Here is a 21,744-nt window from a genome sequence, read left to right on the forward strand (position 1 = left end):
CACTATGGCTCAAATTGTAGAGTGCTCATCTTCAGCTGAAGACCTGAAGGACAGCTCCCTGACCCAGAGTTCAAACCCCATGACCAACAATAAACAAAGAGGTTGGCTGAGTTTTCCACATTGCAGTGTGTTCGGTAGGAAATTCCATGCTTGGTTATGAGCATTCCAGCTATGAGAGGCTCAATGCTGTGTCTACAGTTAGTCTGAGTATGATAGTGCCATCTTCTCAGGGGTTGGATGTGATCCTAATAGAGGGAGTTCATGGTATTGTTCTCAGGAACTGCTAAGGGCTTGGAATATCCGTGTTTGTGTGTGTGTGTGTGTGTGTGTGTGTGTGTGTGTGTGTGTGTGTAATTTTCCCTCGTCTTTTTCTGTCCCTTTCCTGGTTGCTGGTCTGCCTCTTTCTGATCTCAGATGGTGCCTCTCCTTCACACCGACCTTGCTTTAGCCCCCTATTAGGGTCTACAATGAGTCCTAAATTGCCACAGGCCTGTGTTCCAACTTTTCTCTAGGGCACAAGTCTCGCTTTTGCAATATTTGGCCGCCTCCAGGGGATTCTGGATCAGTGATGCCAGCTGGCATAGGGTCTCCGCTGCCTCTCATCAGGCTGGCAGTGGAGTGGGGAATCAGGGATTGCTGGTGGCTCTGGCCAACTCGAGATTGACAGCTGACTGAAGGCTGTCCAAGCAAGGATGATCTAGGGCTTCATGGGAGGTGAGGCCAAGGTGGCTTGGAAGTATAGGTCAGTGTCTAGGAAATATAAATGTACTTTATCACAGGACAGTCTATCTTCCGGTCCCGACTGAGCCTCTCAGGTCCTTCTAAAAAATTGCAGATGCTCAGAATACAGAGGCACAAACTTTAGCTTCCAGGACCAGGGAACTGGGGGATGAGAGACTGGTATGGCCAATACCTCATTGTTTTGGGGTATTAGTGTTGACCTGGCTATACACGCCCTTACGTACTTTCACTTCTTAACCCAGTGTTGGCCACACACTGGCCAATTGTGGCAGTACTGTGGAAGTGGCAGGAGTGGATGTGAGGTCTAGGATGACCAAAATCAGGATTTATGACCTTTAGGGGTGGCAAAGGATGACTTTTAAAAAAAATCTTAGAGCTGGGGCTCAGGGCCTAGGCAATGTCCCCGAGCTTCTTTTGCTCAAAGCTAACATTCTACCACTTAAACCAGAGCTCACCTTTCATCTTTTTTTAGTAGTTTAGTGGAGATAAGAATCTCATGGACTTTCCTGTCTTTTCTGGCTTCAAGCTGCCATCCTAAGATCTCAGCCTCTTGAGTAGCTAGGATTGCTGGGATAAGCAATTGGCACCTATTAAGGATATTAGTGTGTGTATGTGTGTGTGTGTGTGTGTGTGTGTGTGTGTGTGTGTGTGTGTGTGTGTGTGTGTGTGTGTGTGTGTGTGTGTGTGTTTACAGGGACTTGAACTCAGAGCCTAGGTGCTATCCTTTAGCTTGTTTTCACAAGGTTGGTGCTGTACCACTTGAACTACAGTAGCTCTGCTTCCCAGCTTTTTGGTGATTCATTGGACATAAGAGTGCCCAAGCTAGCTTTTAATTTTGATTGATCCTCAGGTCTCAGGCTTCAATACCGAGGCTGACAGGCATGAGCCACAGGCGCCCAGCTGATAATGGCCTTTCACCACAGTGGACTGGGATCTCCTGAAAACTTCCTTTATTTTTTCTGTGCCAGTACCGGGGCTTGAACTCAGGGTCTGGGCTCTGGTCTCTTAACTTTTTCCCTCAAGGCTGGTACTCTACCACTTGAGCCACAGCTTGATTTCTGGATTTTGGTAGTTCATTGGATAGAAGAGTGTCACTAATTTTCCTCCACTGAGCTGGCTTTGACCAACGATCTCTGATCTCAGACTTCTGAATAGCTAGATTTACAGGGGTTGAGCCACTGGAGGCATTGGGTAGAAGCTTCTCTTGAGCAAGAGTTCTTCCCTTCATTTGCCTTGACTCCTCCATGCAAAGGGGGCCTGAAGGTCTGGAGCTGTGTAAAATAGGCTTCCAGCCACAGAAATTGTCTTGGGTCTTTGGTAAAAAGTCAAGCTAATCTTCCCCTGAGCCCCATTCTGGGATGCCACCCTCTGCCCTACTCAAGTACCATCCTTGACCCAGCCTTCAGTGTTCTGCCAGACTTGTCTGAGGCCATAGAACGTCATTCCACCCACACCACCTGCTCTACACCACCCCTCAGGACCTTTGCACATGCTCTGCACCTTCTTCCCTAGGTCCTCTGTCCTGTTCCACATCTTAGAACTCCTGTAGAATTTTGGCACTGGTCATATCACCTCCTGGAGCAAGTCTTTCCTTCCTTTCTCTCACTTTTTTTTAATACTGAGTTTCTAGAGATCGAACTAGTGCAGGCTGACTGTCAAATGCTCTATCTTGGTGTGTGTGTGTGGGGGGTGCCAGTCCTGGGTTTAGAATTCATGGCCTTGATGTTATCCCTGAGTTTTTATGCTCAAGGATAGCATTCTATTACTTGTACCACAGCTCTGCTTTTTTTGGTGCTTAATTGGAGAAAAGAGTCTCATATAGACTTTCCTGCCTGCACAGGCTTACAGTTATAATCTTCAGATCTCAACTTCCTGAGTGCTATTATTACAGGGCTGAGCCACCACCACCTGCCCTCTACCTCTTACCTACCTCGGCTCTCCTCTGAGTTCCAGAAGTGTATGTCTCACCAAGCTCACATTTTTTTGCCAGTGTTGTGGCTTGATCTCAGGGTCTAGGCATGTTCCTGAGCTGCTTTTGCTCAAGGCTACATTCTATCACTGAAGCCACAGTGACACTTTTGGCTGTTTCTGTTTATGTGATACTGAGGAATCCAACCCAGGGCTTCATGCTTGCTTGGTAAGCACTCTACCACTTAGCCACATTCACAGCGCAAGGATTATTTCTAACAGGAACTATGAGGGTGGGATTTATTGGCATACTCTTTTCAGCACAGAAATGGATGGGCATTTCAAATCTTTGCCAGGATTTGGGACCAGAGCGGGACTCGGCAATGAGGAATGATGAATGAGTGATAGCCACCAGGCCCCAGAGATCTAGGCTCACGTCCTACAGAGGGATAGGGAATATGGAGCCAGAAACTTCCACAATACCTACAGCCTAGGAACAGTGGTCTCCCTGGAGGCAGTGGCTGGCTGCTAGATGTCCCAATGGGACACCTCAGCCAGAACATAATGAACCCGTTCAATACACCAGCCAAGGCAAGCCTTCTGGGCTTCAGTTATTAAATGGCAGAGAAGGATGCTTTGTTCAAGCTACTGGCTTAGTACTCTCTGAGGGCTTGTCCCAGCATTCACATGTTGGGGCTCTGGTCATGGGCAACCTGCTGAATGCATATCATCCATACATCATCCATACATACACAGAGACATGGAGTTACTGCCTTCTTTTTTTCTTTGGCAGGTCTCAGGTTGAAATATGAACCTAGGCCTTATCCTTAATCTCCTCTTTCTCAAGAGTAGCACACTGCCCTTGAGCCAAAGCCCCAACACATGGGGATATTTTCCTGTGATCTCTTAGAAATAAGAGTTTTGCAGACTTTCCTGCCCTGGCTGAATTCAAATTGGCATTCTCTACATCTCAGACTCCTGAGGAGCTAGGATTACAAACAGGAGCCACTGACACCTGGCTTTCTTTGCTTCTTCTTGTTCTTTTTTAATCATGACAATCTGAAATCAGTGTCATTCCAATGGTTTGCATTCAAAGTAAACTTCCCAGGCCTGGAGTTTGAACCCCAGGACTGCCACACAGAAATGGAGGGAGATCCTGACAAACTCATTCCTATTTATGTGAAGGATAATGGAATGTTATAAAAGTAATTAAATTTGCAGTTAATTCATGATTCTATTTTAGAAAGCCACACATAAATCATTGGATTTATATCTTCCATTCTAGTACCATGTTATGATTTCCCTAATGGAATGATATTGAATAATTTTTAATTAATGCTTTCATAAGTATTCAACCATGATACTTCATTAAACAGAAACATAATTTAATATCTCATTATTGGTAGCTATGTATCATTAAACGGAGACATAATTTAATAACTAATTATTGGTAACTATGTATCATTAAATGGAGACATAACTTAATAACTAATCATTGATAACTATATATATAACGTTTAATAATATCCTCACATTCTCTCTCTCTACATATATATATATACAGCAATCTACACACACACACATATATATGTATATATATATATATGTATATTTATGTATATATATTGGGAACTACTGTGGCTTGATAACAGGTAACAGGTCCTTAGAACTTCCTGGCATCTCAGTTTTCCAGAGGTTGGTGTGCTAAGACTTTGATCCCATTTATGTATTGGACATTGTAGGCCGTGACTTGAAATCCCAGCATTGCCAAAAATGTATTCATGTATTAAGAAGATACTTTTGACACATTTTTTTCCTAAAAAAAAGTCCTGGGTCTCAGTATGATGTATAATTCATATGCAAATATATCACGTATGATAAGATGTAATAAATGAAATGTTATGTGTGTAATAACAATAAATGAATAAGGGTAATAAACATCATATTCACTAAACTCATGTGTGTATTTTTTCCAGTGCTGGAGCTTCAATTCAGGCCCTGGGAACTGGTTTGAATTTCTTGTCTTCAAGGAGGGTGAGCTTCCCATTCACCCACAGTGACACAGAGATACCCAGATGCTGAGTTCAAATCCCAGGCCTGCCAGAAAAATGGTGCAAATTCCAAGTCATGGCCTTATTTTATTTCATTATTTTTTTGCCACAGCTGGCCCTGGGATTCTAGGACCCAAGTTCAAATATTGGGGTTGGCAAGAAATAAAATAAATAGGAAAAGGATGAAATGGAGAAATTCAAGAAGGTGGTTTTACTTTTCTTCCCTTTGCATTGTGACCATCTTGCGTGTAAATGACAAAGCCCTGAAAGTTTACATGACATTGCATGCTGATGTATGGCTGGCTATTAGGGACGCCATAACCAAAACCATAACTTAGGGTTGGAGGTTGAATCACAGGGCTGCCACTAAATATTGGCGGGAGATTCCAAGAAACCCATTTCTATGTACATCCATTCGAATGGAATTTTATAAAAGTAACAAATTAGTAGTTAGTGTATGAGTATACTATAAAATTATACACAACAATTTTATTACATTGATTAATTTTCAATTAATACTTTACTATGTATTCAACCATAATACTTAAAAGTGGAAGGAATAATTTGAATGTCAATAATGGATAGTAATATAATATATGTAATTTCATAATATACAGACACATTTCTATTGTCTTATACATACATATATGTGTATATATATATATGTATATACATATACATATATGCCAATCTACACATTTATCTGTTCATACACTTGTCACTACTGGGACTCAGTGGTATAATGATAGCTAGTACATACAAAGCCCTGGATTCCATTCCTCACTACCACAAGCACATTAAAATCCAGAAGTTGTGCTCTCGCTCAAGCAGTCGAGCATTACCTTTGAGCATAAAGCCTAGGGACTGTGTCTAGACTCTTACTCAAGGTCCAGGATGGGCATGAAAAAATATTGAATGTTGTGACTGCAACTCTATAAGGATAGGACTTCAAATACCTCATCACAGAGTACGCCGCGAGTATGGTTCTGACAGCTGCCATCTAACCTGACTTAGTCAGAGGTATACGACTGCAACTCAGCCCCAGAGAACCAGATGCTGCTGGCTTGCTCATCCCTGTCATCCAAGCTAGTCGGGAGCTGAGATCTGACACTGGTGTATTTAAAACCCAGTCCTGGAGGGATGTCTGTGAAACTCTGAGCTGTGGATCAAAGTGATAGATCTCTAGCCTTGAGCAAAAGATCTTAGGACAGTACCCCCAACATGTCAGTGCAATCCCTGTGGCTGACTCCCCCCCAAAAATGCTCCTCTGAATCATTAGATGTGAACTTTGTGCAGTTTGTGATATGTTTCTGAAAGAATGGTGATACTGATGAAAGCACCCTAATACTTATGACAGCTTGTGGGATGCATCTATGTGATTAGTCCTTCCTGGAATGCTGGGGCCCTCACGGGGTGCTGTGTGCTGAGTCCTGCACAGGATGCTATGTGCTGAGTCCTTCACAGGGTGCAGTGTGCTGAGTCTTGCATTGGGTGCTGGGTGATGAGTCTTTCACAGGATGCTGTGCGCTGAGTCCTGTAAAGAGGGTTATTTGGAGCTGGGCACCAGTGGCTCACGCCTCTACTCCTAACTACTCTGGAGCCTGAGATTTGAGGATAGTGGTTCAAAGCCAGCCCTGGCAGGAAAGTCGCTGAAACTCTGATCTCCAATAAACCACCAGACAACTGGAAGTGTTGCTGTAGCTCAAGTGGTAGGGCACTAGCCTTGAGCTGAAGAGCTGAAGGACTGTGTTCAGGCCCAGATTTCAAGGCCCATGACCGACAATAAAAAGTGTTATATATTTTGTTCTTCAAAGGGTGCATACTTTCATCTTGTCCTTGTAAGAACTCCAACTGACATGACTATGCAGAAAAGAATATTGAGACTCAGATCTGTCCCCAGGGCAGGGACAAAATTATGTATTACTGAAGACTAGTGAGTTGTCTACAGGAGACAATTGTTTTGTCTTGTTTTTTCTAAGTCATGAACCTTGAACTGAGGGCTTAGTCACTGACCCATAACTCTTGGGCTCATGGTTAGCTCTCACAACACAGAGCCAAGGACCCCCTTGCAGCAGAGTGTCACAGCTTAGGGTTCTATAACCGAGGTCTGTCATCCTGCCTTCTCCAGAAGCTGAAATCTGGGTTCCAAACTATCCCTGACACAAAAGGTACCATGAGACTATTATATTTTATTCACCACTAAGAAACCTGAAGTGGAAGCTAGGTGCTTGTGGCTCATGCCGATCATCCTAGCTACTCAGGAGGATGAGATCTGAGGATCATGGTTCAAAGTTAGCTTGGGCAGGAACGTCCTTGAGACACTTAGCTCCAATGAACCACCAGAAAACCGGAAGTGGCTCTGTGGCTCAAGTGGTAGAGCACAAGATTTGAGCTGAAGAGCTCAGGGACAGCTTCCAGGCTCAGTTTTCAACTCCTACAATGACAACAACAACAAAAAAAGACAGAAACAAACTAACACACTTGAAGTAGAGGGCTGGGAATGTGCCTTAGGGGTAGAGTGCTTTGCATGTATGAAACCCTGGGCTTGATTTCTCAGAACCACATCACTAGGAAAGCGCTTGAAGGGGCTCTGTGGTTTAAATGGGAGAGAGCAACCATTGTACAAGAGAAACTAGGTACAGTGCTCATCTCTTGAGTTCAAGCTCCAGGACTAGTGTATGCACACACACATGCACATACACACACTCACACACAGAGAGAAAGCAGAAGTGAAGCTGTGACAAAGTGGTAAAGCACTAGACTTCAGCTCTGATCTCATGGTCAGCACCCAGGCCCTATGTTTAACCTCAAAACCTAGCCACCCAAGGCCCAACTAGGAGAGGGCAAAGGTTTGAAAACCTGATGAGTTTCATCAGTCCTAGATGACAGGAAGCTTTGTGATATCCAACATGTGCTTGGATTTCCCAAGGTTCTGGAAACCTAAGAGAAGCATTATAGCCCCATCACTGCCGACGATGAAATGTTTCATTATGTTCAGTGCCCTAGTTGTCTGCCTGAAGGATTCCTGAATTATATTGAGAACTGTATCTGTACACTGGAATATAGTCTCATAAAGGCAGGATAAGAGCACAGAACTTGGCCTGCAATGGGAGGTGGCAAAAATGAAGGTCTCCTGTTAAAACAGAGCACTGGGAAGAGAGATAGCTAAGGGTAAAAACAGGCCTTTTTCTCCTGAAATTCAGAGCCCACCCACACAGCTTCACTAATTGGCCCAGATGGAGTTATTTGGTACACAGCTGTACAGGAGTGAGGTCTTTTGTGTTCCTGTCCAGACAATGAGGGAGACTTCTTCCAGCAGGCCTGGGATGAGGAGAACCCCTCAGGCTACATTGGGAGCAGTGAGGGGAGCCCTGGAACATGCAATATCATAAAAGCAGTCTCTGTGTTATGAACTCATTGTATTGAATACAATTTGCCCTGCTTGGTGCCACTCATCATACCTACTCAGGAGTTTCACCTAGAGGAATTCATCCATACATACAAAAAGAAATTGAGGTACAGTTTTTTTTGAGGGGGCAGACCTGGGTTTGAACTATGAGCCTAGGCCTGGTCCAAGAGCTCCTTTTGCTCAAGGGTGCTGCATTAAACTTAAGTCACAACCCCACTTCTGGGTTTTTCTGTGATCTCTTAGGAATAACATTGTCAAGGACTTTCTTACACTGGCTGGTTTCAAACTCAAATTCTCTACATCTCAGCCTCCTGAGGAGCTGGGATTATAGTCAGCAGGCACTTTCACCTTCTTTTTTTTCTTCTTTGTTTTATAATCTGGACTTACTTCTTAATAAGGTCATTCCTGTGGTTGAGACTTATAAGTAAACTACCCAATGTTCTTTACACCTGCTTTCTCTGAGAGTATTTTCTCTATTCTTCTTACCCTCTGGTCACAGGGTTGAAGCCAAAAGTGAGAAATGAGTGTAACAGGATTTAGGAGCAAATATCCACAGGACATGCCAGTTCTGTCACTTAGCATTGAGCTGCAGTGAATTTACTGTCTCAGGATATGAGGACCGAAAGCTGGAGCGATCCTTATACTATCTGCATTGCTCCTTTTGCCTATAAAATGATCTAATAATTATGATTGTTTTGTATCTCCAACCTTAAGTATCTAGGACACACTAGAAGCATGTTCCTGTTTCCGTTTTTCTCTAGTACCTCTCGAGATTTAGACTAAAGGTTTGGGTGGAGCAGCTCCTTGATGAATCCCTGAGGAAATACACTTGAAGCCTCCTCAGAAGATCTCCATTCAAAGCCATCCCTAGCAGGAAAGGTTTATTGTCTCCAATAAACCACCAGAAAACCAGAAGTGGAGGAGTGGCCTAGAGGGTAGAGCTCCAGCTTTGAGCGAGAAAGCCAAGCAGGGGATATAGGGCAGACCAGGCAGGAAAGCCTGAGAGGTGCTTATGTCCATTGAAGAACCAGATGGCTGGAAGTGGAGCTGTGCCAGTGGTAGAACCTCTGCCTTGTGAAAAACAGCTGAGGAATGCATCACTTCCTCAGTTTAAGCCATAGGATGGCCACAAAAGAAAATTCAAAAAGAGAAGGCCAAATTTATGTATCAGTGTCCTACTTACTTACGTGTGTATATTACTTCCCTCAGTGCAAAGAGGCTGTATGCAAAACTTCTGCTTTTATTTACAGATTTATGTTTTAGATATGCTCATTGTACATACTGTATCATTTTCTTCATTTCAGCCCCATTGATTTTCTCTTCCAGGATTTTAGGCCTATTTCCTTATATGATGCACACTGAAGCTCTCAGCAGCCTTTATTTACATTTTATTATGAGGCCAATGCAGGAGCAGTCACAAATCAGGCAGGGGAAAGAAGATCATAGTTCATAGAAATAAGCGGTGTTCAGAAAATTATACTTGGGGACACAAAATGGTAGCATATATATGTAAAAACTACCATTAAAAAAAGATGAGGGGGCTGGGAATGTGGATTAGTGGGAGAGTGCTTGCCTAGCATTCAAGAGGCCCTGGGTTCGATTCCTCAGTAACACATACACAGAAAAATCCAGAATTGGTGCTGTGGCTCAAGTAGCAGAGTGCTAGAGACAATGCTCAGGCCTTGAGTTCAGCCCAAGAAATGTCAAAGAGATAACTAAGTAGGTAGTTAGGTAGTTAGGTAGTTAGTTAGGTAGATAGGTAGGCAGGTAGGTAAGTTGGTACATAGATAGATACATAAGAAAGAAAGAAAGGAAGAAAGAAAGAAAGAAAGAAAGAAAGAAAGAAAGAAAGAAAGAAAGAAAGAAAGAAAGAAAGAAAGAAAGAAAGAAAGAAAGAAAGAAGGAAAGAAGGAAAGAAAGAAAGAAAGAAAGAAAGAAAGAAAGAAAGAAAGAAAAAGAAAGAAAGAAAGAAAGAAAGAAAGAAAGAAAGAAAGAAAGAAAGAAAGAAAGAGAAAGAAAGAAAGAAAGAAAGGTCAATAGATGATAGATAGATAGATAGATAGATAGATAGATAGATAGATAGATAGATAGATAGATAGATAGATAGATAGATAGATAGAAAAATGATAGATGAATCTGGTCTTGGACTTCAGGAGGAAAGAAGGGAACAATTCCCAGTCATGAAGTTTCTGCAGTGTGCCAGGACACCAGCATCACCTTCACACAACCACAAAGCAGAAAAAATGTCTCTTTACCACTTCTTAGGCAGCCGAATGCCGCAGAGCCAAGAGGGCAGAACCAGGTTCTAACTCAGCTGCTTGGGGACAAAAGAGAAATTACCCTGCCTCACCTTGGACTGGGGATTAGCATTAATGATGTGGAGAATGAAGGAAGGAGAAAAGACTGGCAGAGGTAGAAGAAGGTCCTTCAAATCTGATAGATGGAGAGTAAAACACCCACTCCCTAAGACCAGAGAGCAGGGCTTTTCTACTCTGTTCCTCCCCTCTCCCTCACTAAACTGGCTCTCTATTGGGGTAACCTAAAGATAGCCTGAAGCTCTCTTCACCTGAGTGAGGAAGGTTAGTCATTTTTTGAGGAAGCTGAGAAAAGCCTGATCCTGGTGTAACTGTAACAAACATTTCAGGTTTCCCCCATTGCTGGCTGTCCCTGGAATGAATGAAGTGGTGTTGCAGCTCACTTCCCTGTTGAGTGTGTATATTCTGCCTCCTTGTTCTGGCTTTTGAAATTGTTTTCTGTCCTTCAAATACAGTGTTATACTGGAGTTCTTCCTGCTGACTGTGCCAGGGCTTGGATCCTGAGAAGTTTATTTGAACCCAGGATGGGGCAATGGGTCAAGAACACTAAGAACATTTAGAGTAACTTCTCTTCACCAAGGGAAAAACAAGAAGCTCTTGAACATCTGACTTTGCAGATTTGGAAGTCAGAGTGTCAGAATTTTCTGCCCTGGCTGTCTTCAGTGTGATCCTGAGACCTCAGCCTCCTGAGCTAGGGTGATGGGCAAGAGCTACTGGTGCTCTGCTAGGTTCAGATGAGTAATGACATTAACAATACAAGTCAACTGCTTATCACAAAAGGGTTTGGGGAGCATATTAAGCCTTTCAACATTGGACCTTTCAGAACCCTGTGGACACAAGGTTACAATGCTAGAGTCAGTGAGGCTGGGCATGTGGATCTGCTACACTTAAGCCTGGAGGTCTGACTCCAATTCTGGTGTATATTAGTGTTGATTTTCCAGAGAATATTCTCATAATTAGCAAATAGGAAAAGTACTTTGATTAACCCTCAATTTTTTCCAGTTGTGTGTCTTGTATCAACCCTGGGCACTGTCTCTGAGCAATTCCGTCAAGTCTAACTCTCTACCACTTGAGCCACAGCTCTACATGGGATTTTTTAGATAAGAGTCTAACGGGCTTTTCTTGCCTACGCTGTCTTGAACTGTGGTCTTCAAATCTCAGCCTCATAAGGTAGTTTTCCAGGTGTGAGCCACCAGCATCTGGCCTATTGTTTTTGACAGTCCTGGGGATTGTTTTTCTCAAGGCTAGCACTCTACCACTTGAGCCACTCCACTGTGTCTGGCATTTTTTGAATATGTGGCATTGAGGATTCAAACCCTCGTATTCATGCATGTTGAGTGAGCTCTTTAGCACTAAGCCACATTTCTAGCTTCCCCCTTACAATTTTATCCCACAAGTTTCCTGTCCTCAAGAAAGCCTTCTCAGTATAAATCATCTAAAAACACCCCTATAGGAAGGTGTCCAAAGATAAATAACACAAAGCTCATTCTTGGGAGAGACTCTAAACTTGAGAAGACTGTGACAAATACCTCCATTTAATTATGTATCATGTTTCAACACAAAAAGTTTTAATGATAAATGAGTCAATGTCCTAAATTATTGTGTATAATTTTATAATAGATGTGCAAAATGTAAATTTGAATAATATAAATAAAATAAACAATAAAAAAGGAATCAAATAAAAAATAAAATAAATACAAAATCAATAATGAAAATCATAACATGTAATAAACATACATATGTACGTATATATCATCTATTACACATGTATAGAAATATCTTTTCCATTGCAGGGCCTTCATTCACGCCATGGGAACTCTAGCCTGAATTTCTTTTCCTCAAGGACAGTAAATTTTTCCTTTACTCATGGTACAAAAGAGTTACCTGGACGGTGAGATCAAATCCCAACAATGGTAGAAATACTGGCACCAGTTCCAAGACAGTGACTTAATCTTTTAATGAAAGCAGTTATGTTTATTCAATTCCATACTGAACATTAAATAAAAAGCAGTATAGAATCTTGTACATCTATTCAGACATCCTCCCCTTACCCCCAAAGTGCTTCCCGAAATACTACATTGTTTCTTTTTGTATGTTTTTTATTGTAAAAATGTTGTACAGAATGGTCACAGTTACATGAGCAAGGTCATGAGTATATTTCCTATTGAGCATTGTTACCTTCTCCTTTGTTTTCCCCGTACCATCTTTTACCTCCCATCTCCACAACTACTCCCCCTACCAAGCTCAGTGACTTAATTTTTTAGTTTTGGCTTGGCACGGTGTTTGAACTCAAATAGTAACAAATCTGCACTTTCCCTCACATTGCTACAAGTTCCTGAGTTCAAATCCCAGTCTAGGAAAGAAAACTGGCAGAAATTCAAAACCAGAGAGCTCTATATTTTTAAATTTAGTTAAATAATCTTTTTTTTATTTTTTTCTTTTTGGTGGCTTTTTTAGGGCTTGAACTCAGGTCGTGGCAACTCTGCCTCAGCTTTGGTCACCCTAGGCTAGGTGCAGCCTCGGGACCCATAACCAATCCTGGAATCCTAGGCCCACAGGGCTTGCGGAAAGAAAAAAAGTGGGATAGCACAAAAAGTGGCAAGCTGCAGAGGGATGGGTGTTTAATTTTTTTTTAATCTTTGCACGGTGACCATCCTGGTTCTGAATGCCATGGGTGCAAAGTACACCTGACTTGCCATTCCTGAGGGCTGGCGGATTAGCAGGGAAGCCATAGGCCAACCTGTCAACATAGGCCCTGGGTTCAAATCCAGGTCCTGACAACTACCAATGGCAGGAGATCACAAGACGCTCATTCCTATGCGTAGGAATATCAATTGAAAGAGAAGTTTGTGCATTGGTCAAGCCTAAAATTGGATTCAATAATCCTAGGACACTGATTGATCTTAATTTCATGCTTACTAAGCATGAAAAGAATAGCATTCCATTAATTGTGTTATAATAAATACCTAAGAGTTGGGAAGAATGTAGTATATGTCATTCAATCATAGATAGGAGGCTATGGTGCTTTTTACCAACATATATTTATTTGTATACTACTGTCTGCCTATCCTTGTATCGCTGTTTTGGCTAATCCTGGATCACGATCTCAGCACCTAGGAACCACCTCACAGCTTCATTGGCTAGAGGCTGTTGTGCTCACACTCACCCATTCATGAATTGGACCTGCTAGGCCCTGAGTTCAGATCCCAGCACTGCCAAAAATTTAATCTTGGAGTAAAAAGCCAAATGCGACACCTGTTTTCCTTTTCTGGAAGAGTTCTGCGTGTCAGGCATGATGGAGAACACATCTACAAATCTAGATGGTATATGATAGCATGTAAACAATGTAATACATAGTTAGGATGCATAAGTGTCAGTAAAATAAACGGTAAATAAATGAAAAAAATAAAAAAATATAATGTATAACCACACCAAACATAATATAGACTGAACATCTGTATGGAAGTTCAATCCTATCTTTAAAATGTATATAAGGAGTATGTTTTCCAGGTCTGGGGCTTGAATTCAAGCCTAGGGAATAGGCATGACTTACTGGTCTTCAAGCAGGGGGAGCTTCCCCTTCCCTGACAGTGCAATAGAGTTACCCAGACCCCGGGTTCAAATTCCAGGACTTGCAGACAAATTATGATACACATTCCAAGCCAGGGAGCTTCATTAGCATTTTTAATATTTTTTAAGTTCACTTCACCTTTATTTCATACATATTGATTTTATCATATGAGAGTTTTTCAAAAAAGGGGTCTAAACTTTTACATTTCAGCATAGCACATTGGTGTTTCTATTTTGACCATCTGCCCTGAAGAGTGAGAATGAAAATAAGGACATTTCTCCCTAGAAGATTGGGACAGTTGAATTTATTTCTATTTAGAGTTTTTTCTACAATTATAAACTCTCTGCATTTGTGTCGTATGAGTTTTCCTCAGTGCCTACCATGAAATACACGAGGGGAGTCCTCATAGCACAAAAGGTAGGATTTCTGAATAAAACCTCGCTTCTGTGAGGACAGTAGGTACTTCTAAACATTTTGGGAATAAACTGGATTGTAAAATGAAAAACGAAAACAATGGGACTGTGATGTATCTCAGTAGTGGAGTACTTTCCTAAAGAGCATAAGACCCTGGCAGAAAAGTTTCCTAAAGCTCAGAATGTTAGAATTTTATGATCTGCAGGAACAAACATTTTTTGGGGGGTCCTGTGGTTTGAACTCAGGGGTTATCCCTGTGCTCTTCAGCTCAAGGCAAGCGATCTACTGCTTGAGTCACAGTGCCACTTCGGTTTTCTAGTGGTTTATTGGAAATAAGAGTCTCACAGACTTTTCTGCCTGGGCTGACTTTGAACCGCCAAACTCAGATCACAGCCTCCTGAGTAGTTAGGATTATAGGCATGAGTCACTGGTGCCAGGCACATGAAAAAACTTCTTAAAGATGGATTCTGAGAAAAGAAACTTGGAAAACACTTTTAGTATAAATAATTTACAGTGCCATGGTTAAGGCACTATTTCAGAAGTATTTATTCATTGGTTGGTTTCTTAGTTTATTTAAATATATATATATATGCATTATTAAATTATATATGTATATGTATATTATTAAAAATATAGCTTTGAAGTGTACCTAAGAGCATATGTGCTCATGTAAATTTATACAAATGAAAAAGCTTCATTTTTCTTTTCAGTTTGGTTGGTACCATAAATTAGGTGGGATTTGTGTATTGTTTTGTTCTCTGTTCTCCCAACCCCTCTCCTCACATTTGAACTCAGCTTGCTCTTCCTTGGCTTCGTTGTTCATAGCTGATTTTCTACCACTTCAGCTATACCTGTAGCCTGGCATTTTGCCACTTAATTGGAGATGATGTCTCTCAGGCTTTTCTGCCTTCATTGGCTTTGAAATTTCATCTTCCAGTTCTCAGCCTCCTGAGTAGCTAGGATTAAATATGTAAGCCACTGGGGTGCCTAGGGATAATTTAGACTTTGGTTAGTGTAGTCTTTGTGTTTTTCTTGGCATGGGATCATCTACTATAAAATTTCTGTGAATGACCTGGGTCTGAAGTAAGATATATAATACATATGCAAATCTGTATAATTTTCATAAGATGTAATAAATTTAATATGTGTTATAAGTGTATTAATAGTCAACAAATATAATGAATTAATAATACAAAAAATAAACACACTCAAAGCAATATGCAGTAAACATAAATATGTAGATATTAATCATTTCAAATGTGGATGAATATTAATTAACAGGGTTGGGATTGAATTCAGGTCTAGGGAACAGGCCTGAATTGCTTGTATTCAAAGAAGGTGAGTTTTTCCATCCCCCAGAATGCATTAGATTTTCCCAGACTCCAAGTGCAAATCCCAGGCCGGGCAGAAAAATACGAGCATGAAATCCAAGCCAGAGAGCACCATTAGTATTTTTAAATTTTTAAAATTCATTTTATTTTATTTTCTATGTATGTATGTATGTATGTATGTATGTATGTATGTATGTATGTATGTATGTATGTATGTATGTATGTATGTATGTATGTATGTGTGTGTGTGTGTGTGTGTATGTATGTATGTATGTATGTATGTATGTATGTATGTATGTATGTATGTATGTATTTTGCCAAGCACGGGATTTGAACTTAGGTCGTGGCAACTCTGCCTTAGCTTCCATCAGCTTAGGCTGGGTTTGTGCAGCCTTTGGACCCACAGCCCATCCTGGGAGCCTAGGCCTCATGGCTGACAGGAAAAAAAAAAAGAAAATACAAGGAAAAATAGCCACGAATTGCAAACAGTTAGAGGTTTCTCGGTTTTCCTTCCATGCATGGTGACCATCCCAGGTCCAAATGACACGACTGCCACCTGTAGGTCACCTGGCACTGCTGTCAGTGGGCTGCCAGTGAAGCCATAGGCCCATCTGCACACGTAGGCCCTGAGTTTGAATCCCGGTCTTGCCACTTACAAAGGCCTGGAGAATGTAAGAAACTATTGCCTGTCCATAGGAACACCAGAGGAATGTGATCAATGTTATGGTTGGATGAGTAGTTTGTCAATTAGTCTAGCAAAAACTAAATCCAGTATTCACAAGATGTGGATTGATTTTAATTTATAGTTTATTATGCATTAAAAGAATACATTGTGTATGGGTATGTGTGTGTGTGTGTGTGTGTGTGTGTGTGTGTGTGTTTGTGTGTTTTGTCAGTAGTGTGGACTGAACTCGGACCTGGGCGTTATCCCTCAGCTTTTCAGCTCAGGGTTAGGGCAGTAGCATGTGAGACACAATGCCATTCCCAGCTTTTTCTGATCATGTGTTGCTGAGGAATTGAAACCGGGACTCATGTATGCAAGGTAACACTCTCCCAATGAGCCACCTTCCCATCCCCTAAAAGAATACTATTGATTAAATGGAATCCTCACTAAATACCTGAGAATCTCTAGGAAGGTATTATATGTCATTGAATAACAGATAGACATCACTGGCAATATCTACATATCTAAATATATATTTGTATACCACTGTCTGCATAGAAAGGTATTGCTACTTTGGCCAAACCTGTGTCTCCATCCTAGGTCCTGGGATCCACCTGGCATCTGAATGTGCTAGAGGCTGCTGTGCTGACACTCACCCATTTGTGAATGGGGCCTCTAGGCCCTCAGTTCAGTTCCCAGCATTGCTAAAAATGTCTTCCTGGAGTCAGATTGCAAGTATGATACCTGTTTTCCTTTTCTGTGCAAGTGCTGGGTGTCAGGTATGATATTTATAATATGTCTGCAAAGCTACCTGCTATGGAATAGATTTGAATGAATGTAATAAATGTAATAGGTGTACTCACAGTCCATAAAATAAATTGTAAACAAATAAATATATAATAAAATATAATTAATCATTCCAACAAACAAGATATAGACTGAATGTATGGATGTAAGTATAAATGATAAAATAAAAATGGCTATAAATGTTATGTTCTCCCGGGGAGGCTTGAATTCAGGCCTAGGGAACAGGCCTGAATTGCTTGCATTCAAGGGAGGAGATCTTCCTTTCCTCCAGCTCCCTCAAGTGCATCAGAGTTACCTAGATCCCAAGGTGACATCCCTGGCATGGCAGACAATAAAATGGCACGAAATCCAAGACAGGGAGCTTCAATAGTGTTGTTAATTAATTAATTAATGTTTGCCAAGCACAGGGTTTGCACTCAGGTTTTGGCAACTCCTCGTCATTTTCCATCACCCTAGGCTGGGATAGTGCAGCCTTTGGACCCACAGCCCATACTGTGGTCCTAGACCTCAGGGGCTCACAGGAAAAGAAAATGAAAACAGCATCAAAAAAAAGCCACAAACCAAGGATGGTCAGCAGTTTCTGTTTTCCTTCCTTGCACGTTGACAATCCTGGATGTGAATGACATGGCTGAAACCTGTAGGTCATCTGGCAATTCTGAAGGCTGGCTCTATCAGCGAAGCCATAGGCCAATGTGGACACTAGGCCCTGAGTTCGAATCCCGGTCATGCCACTTACAAGGGGCTGAAGAGCCTAAGAAAATATTCTTGTCCATAGGAACACCAGAAGAATGTGGTTAATGTCATGGTTGGATGAGTAGTCCATCAATCTGTCTTGCTTAAAATTAGACCCAATAATCACTGGACAGGGATTGACTTTAATTCATAGTATATTATGTATTAAAAGAATACTATTGATTAAATGGAGTTCTCACTAAATACATGAGAATCGGTAGGAAGGTAGTATATGTCATTGAATACTAGATAGACACCTCTGGCAGTACCTAAATATCTAAATTTATATTTGGGCTGGAAAAGTGGCTCCGTTTTAGAGCTCTTACCTTGCATGCCTGAGATCCTGGGTTCGATTCTTCAGCACCACATAAGCCAAAAGGAAAAAAACCGGAAGTGGTGCTGTGGCACAAGTGGTAGAGTGCTAGCCTTGAGCTGAGGTCCAGCACCCAGGCCCAAAGTTCAGGCCCCATGAACAGACACCAAAATAAATACATAAATTTTATTTATTTATATATCTCCATCATCATAGAAAGTTACTGCTATTTTGTCCAAACCTGGGGCTTGATCCCAGGTCCTGAGATCCACTTGGCAGCTGAATGGGCTAGAGGCCGCGGTGCTAACACTCACCCATTCATGAATTCGGCCTCTCAGGCATTCACATCAGGTCCCATTATTGCCAAAAATTTCTTCCTGGTGTAATATTTCAAGGGTGACACCTGTTTTCCTTTTCTATACAAGTTCATAATATGTCTGCAAAGCTACACACTATGGAATAGATGGGAATAAATGTAATAAATGTTATAGGTGCACTCACGGTCCATAAATTAATGCTAAATAAATAAATAAATGATAAAATATAATGTATCACTCAAAAAACATGATATAGACTGAATATATTGATGTAAGTAGAAATCATATATTTAACATGTCTATAAATGTTATGAGATGCTTGAATTCAGGCCTAGGGAAGAGTTTAGTTCATGCATGATTCTCATAGGAAATGATAGGCAAGATGTATGGCACAACAATTATTTTTAATTAAGAGTTCATGTAGTGTGACAATAAGAATCACATTCAGGAAATGGAGGCATTGGGAAAGATCCAAGAATCGGTACTTAAATGGTAGATAGGATTTGAACACAGCTCGCTACATCTCCTACTCTATCCAAATAGGTAATTAGCATACTAGCTTCAGCTTATGAATGGATGAATATTGTGCCCCATTCCCACCCTGGGGCTCAATCTCAGGTCTGGGTATGTCTTAGCTCCTTAGTGGCTCACAAGCTGATGGGCTCCTGTGGACCCATTTGGCTGTTGGGCTTCCTAGACCCCAAGTTCAAATCCCAGCACTACCAAAAGGTTTATCTTGATGTGAGAAGCCAATTCTTGCACCTGTTTTCCTGTACTGTGCAAGTGCTGGGTCTCAGCAAGAATCAAGAAACATTGGCAACTCTACACCCATGAGAATAGGTTGTCATCCATGTCAGCACAGTTTTATATGTCATTCTATGCTCAATAAAATACACAATACATCCTTGAAAAAGCCACAAAATAAAAAGAATAACTACACTGAATGCAAGATACATACCACACCTGTACGTAAATAGAGATCCTATGTTTAAAAGAGCTGGGCTTCTTATTTTGTCCAGTGCTGTGACTTCAGATCAGGCCCCGGACTAGGCCTGACATTCTAGTCTTCAAGGATGGTGAGCCTCCCCTTCCCCCACAGTGCAACAGAGTTACCCATACCTGAGTTCAAATCCCAGCACTGACAAAAGATTCATCCTGATGTCAGAAGCCAGTCGTTGTACCTGTTTTCCTCTCCTGTGAAAGCCTGGGTCTCAGCTAGGCTGGAGAATGAATGCATAGGCAACCATGTAACCATGGGAAAAGTTTGTCATCCATGTCAGCACAGTTATAGCTGTCACCATACTCAGTAAAATACACCATACCTCCATGAATTAGACACAAATTAAGGAGAAGTGCACCGAATGCAAAATGATGACCGCACATGTATGTCAATATAGATCCTGTGTTTTAATTATGAATTTAGGATTATCCTGGCCCTCCCTGGGGTTCAATGTCAGGTCCTGGGAAAGGTCTAGCTCCTTAGTTGCTCACAGGCTGGTATCCTCACCTAGATCTTTTCGCCAATTTGCCCTGCTGGGCTCTGAGTTAAAATCCCAATACTGCCAATAGATGAACTCTCATGTGAGAAACACATCGATCCACCTGTTTTCCTATGAAAGTCCAGGTTCTCAGGGAGGATGGAGAATGCTATATAGACAACTCGATAGCCATGGGAATAGGTGGTCATCCGTTTCAGCACAGTTATGTCTGTCATCATGCTCAATAAAATACAAAATGCATACATGACTAAGACACACAATAAAAAGAGTAACTATACTGAATGCATGAGGCATTCCACACATGTATGTAAATAGAGATCCTATATGTAAAATAGGTGGGTATATTATTTTTGCCTATACTGCGGCTTCAATTCAGGCCCTGTGACTTAGCCTGATATTGTAGTCTTCAAGGATTGTGAGCTTCCCTTTCCTCCACAGTGCTATAGATTTACCCAGACCTGAGTTGGAAACCCAGCAGTGGTAGAAAAATGGTGCGAGTTCTGAGCCAGAGTGTTTATTCTTATTATTATTATTATTATTATTATTATTATTATTATTATTATTATTATCATCATCATCATCATCATCATCATCATCATCATCATCATCATCATCATTATTATTATTATTACTATTATTATTACTATTACTATTATTATTTGCCAAGGAAGGCATTTGAACTCAGTTCGTGGTAACTCTGCCTCAGCTTCAATCACCTCAGGGTGACAGGCTGCCATGGGCCCATAGCCAATCCTGGGATGCTAGGCTTTGAAATCTTGCAGGAAAACACACACACACACACACAGAGAGAGAGAGAGAGAGAGAGAGAGAGAGAGAGAGAGAGAGAGAGAGAGAGAGAGAGAGAGAGAGAGAGAGAGAGAGAGAAAGCGACAGGATGGATTTTTTACATTTTTTTCCCTTTCTATGGTGACCATCCTGGGTCTGAATGACATGTCTACAAAGGGTACTTCACCGTGCATTGGCAAAGACTAGTGGGCTATCAGGGAAACCATAGTCCCCTGCAGCAATGTAGGCCCTGAGTTTAACTGTTGGTCCTGACACCTACCAATCGGGGGATTTCCCGAGAGTTATTCCTATGCATCGGAATACCGATGGAATGTTAACAAACTATGATTGAGAAGTTTCTGCATGCATAGGTCTAGTCTAAAATTAGACACGTTGATCTTATTGAATAGTTTATTAAGCATGAAAAGAATCCTATTCCTTCAATGGCGCATAATAACTACCTAAGAGTTGGTAGGAACGTAGTTGATGTCATCGAATGCTAGGTAGATGTCTCTGGCATTCTATACAAATATATATTTATTGGTATACTACCACCTGCCTATCCATGTATGGCTATTTTGTCCACCCCTGTGGATTGATGTCAGAGTCTGGGAACTGCCTGGCAGTTTCCTGGGCTAGAGGTTGTTGTTTTGACACACCCATTCATGAATTGGTTCTGCTAGGCCCTGAGCTCAGATTCCAGCACTGCCAACAATTGGATCGTGGAGTAAGAAGCCAAGCGTGACACCTGTTTTCCTTTGCTCTGAGCGTTCTGGATGTCAGACATGATTGAGAACACTGCTACAAATCTAAATATTATGTGATAGTATGTCATCAAAATAATAAATGGAATGCGTGTTATCACAGTGAATAAAATAGATGGTTA

Source organism: Dipodomys merriami, unplaced genomic scaffold, assembly GCF_024711535.1.
Source record: "Dipodomys merriami isolate MVZ:Mamm:240054 unplaced genomic scaffold, mDipMer1.0.p SCAF_43, whole genome shotgun sequence".
Lineage (NCBI taxonomy): Eukaryota > Metazoa > Chordata > Mammalia > Rodentia > Heteromyidae > Dipodomys > Dipodomys merriami.